The following is a 2,670-nucleotide window of genomic DNA, read 5'->3' as shown; positions in this document are numbered from 1 at the left end:
CGGAGGGGAGCGGGGCCGGGATTGTGCTGGGCCCCCCCAGCAGCCCAATAGCGAGGGGAGGGGTGCCCCGGCAGGACTCTGCAGCCCCCCAGAATCACGAAGCCGGGAGGAGCGAGGGGCAGCGTGTCCCCACCCCCGCGCACCGCCGCCGTGCCTCAGTTTCCCTGCCCCGCACATCACGCCACAGCAAGGCAGGAGGGTAACGGTGGTGGCAGCCACGGTGGTGCAGGTGGGTCCCCCAAAGCTGGTGCTGCTGCTGGCAAGGGGTCCTGACGTGCTGCTCATGCCCCCGTGGTCCCAGCAGCCTGTGGCAAGCCCAGCCATGACCCCCCCAACTCACCCAGCAATGGGGGGTTCCCCAGGCTCGACAGCCCAAAGCTGAGGGAGCGATGTGGCCCCTGACAGCCCCCGGCATGGTGCCCACCATTGAGCAATGGCCCTGATAAGGGGCTGGGGGCATGAGGCCAGCTCGCGTCACCAGCTCCCAATGGCATGGGGTACACAGGAGCCGCCTAGCAAACGCCCTCCGTGGGGCAAGAGCCACGTGGCCACGTCCAGTGACCTCATGAGGGGAAGTGCTGGCCTTGAGAAGGGACAGTGCAGGGACCCCACAGGGCTGGGCAACAGCCTGGCATTGCAGATGGCAAGGGATGGAAGTTGCCCCTTGCTCATGGGGCCAAAACCTCACAGTGCAGGTGGACCAGACGGGGCCCAGGTCCTGCCCATGGGGGAGCCAGAATCTGGCCCTTGCTTGTCCATCACTTTCCGTGCACTAGAGGTGGGCACCAGGAACATCGTGCTCCCAAGCCAGGTCCTGATGGGACTGAGCCCTTCCCCAGTCTGTGTGTGCCCCAGGCAGCAGCACTGGGTACCAAACTGCCCTGTGTGAGACCTGGGGTGGCCCCAGAGGCTGCTAAACCCAGCAGAGCCCAAGTGACAGTCTTGGCCCAGCAGCCAGAAGGTGACCGGGGTGGCTGCTCTCACCACAGGCAGCGTAGATGAGGTGGGAGAGCCCAGCACTACGTACGCTCCAGCACTGCATACACCCCAGTGAGATGTACACCCTGGCACTGCCTATTCCCTGGTGCTACACACACTCCAGCCACAGCCAGGGAACAACCGTGACGCCAAAGGGGGGAAAGTCCTGGGCAGCCAACACAGGGTAAGAGACAGGGCCAAGGACAGCTGGTGAAATCTGCAGTGAGGTCCTGAAATGGCCCTTCAGTGCAGCTGTGAGACCCAGGGACAGGGACTGGGCTCCTTCTCCATAGCCTTGCATGTCGCGTGGGGATGGAGGCACCCATATTGTGGGACATTCCATGGCTGGGACACAGCCCTGCAGCCCCACTGGCCCTTGGCACAGCCGTGACACTGGCCATGGCCTCCGTTAACCATTAAGACCTTGCTCAAGACGCCTGACTACCTGGTGCCTTGGCACCATGCTCCCTGTGCCAGCACTGCTTGGGTTTGCCCAACACCTCCATACGTCTCTGTGGTCCCTCTCCCATGCCTGTAGCCCGCTTGTGCAGAGGCCCTGCGTGTCCAAGCCACCACTGTTGCGGACTCATCTTTGCTGGCTTTCCATGGCCAGCTGGTGCCCTCTCCTGGGGAGCAGGGCTGGAGGCACAGCCTCACAGCACCCCAGCAACACGGCACCCAGTCTCTCGCCGGCAGCCTGCTGGGACATGGGAGCTGCTGGTGGAGTGGCCAAGACAACAGGTATGTCCCCTCACTCTTGGCCCTCCAAGGGAGCCAGCTGGAGAGACTAGAACCTGGTCCCTGCCTGTATCCTGAGGAAGTGCCCCTTGGGCTGGCGGGGACCCCAAAGCTGTCAGGGCCAGCAGGATGGCTGCCCAGGGGACATGGGCTGTGGTGGTCGAGGAACCTAACCTTCAGGATGGAGTCTGGGAGTTACGGGGACATGACCCTTTGCGGTCCTTGGGGACCCCCTTAACACCATGGTCCTGGAAGGGCTTGGTGGAGGTGGGCGGAGGGGGGGCGCACAGGGGACGGCTAGCCAAGGGGCCATGGGTGCAGGATGGAGGAGATTGTTGGGGGAGGTGCTCCCTGTAGAGGGGATGGGACTGTGGGAGAAGGCAGGATCAAGCAGGGAAAAGAATTAGGATGGGGCAAAAGGGACTAGAGTTATTGGAGTTGAGGCAGGAGGTGGCAAAGGAGAGGCAAATGTGGGGGAGATTGGGGGTGTTAGGTTGGGATGGTGAGTGTCCCAGAAGTGTTGGGGTGAGGGTGGCATCAAGGGAGACTGAGGGTGTTCAAGTGGAGCACTGGGGAGTCATGGAAGATTAGAGAGCACATGAGGGTGTTGTGGGGCTGGATGGGTACCCAGGGGGCTCTGAGGGTGACAAGGGGGTTGGAGGTGTCCAGTGGGGGTGGAGGCATCCAAGGAAGACCAGAGTGGTAGGGGATGACAAGGAGGACTGGGGTGTCAGGATGGATGGTGGGGGGTGCCACGGGGGATCTTGGCTAACTGGGGGTCTTTCAGGGTGACTGGGAAATTGGGGGAAGGACCTGGGTGGGTGTATGTGTGTGCCAGAGAGGGATCAGAGATTGTGCCTAGGGGACTGAAGGTTGATAAGGGTTTGGGCCTCAGTGCAGAGGGGCTGGGGGGAGTAGAGGGTTGGAGTGGAGGGGTGGCTGTGTCACCTGGGG

Source organism: Calidris pugnax, unplaced genomic scaffold (assembly GCF_001431845.1).
Source record: "Calidris pugnax isolate Ruff unplaced genomic scaffold, ASM143184v1 scaffold63, whole genome shotgun sequence".
NCBI classification, from domain to species: domain Eukaryota; kingdom Metazoa; phylum Chordata; class Aves; order Charadriiformes; family Scolopacidae; genus Calidris; species Calidris pugnax.
This window is presented reverse-complemented; position numbering follows the sequence as displayed.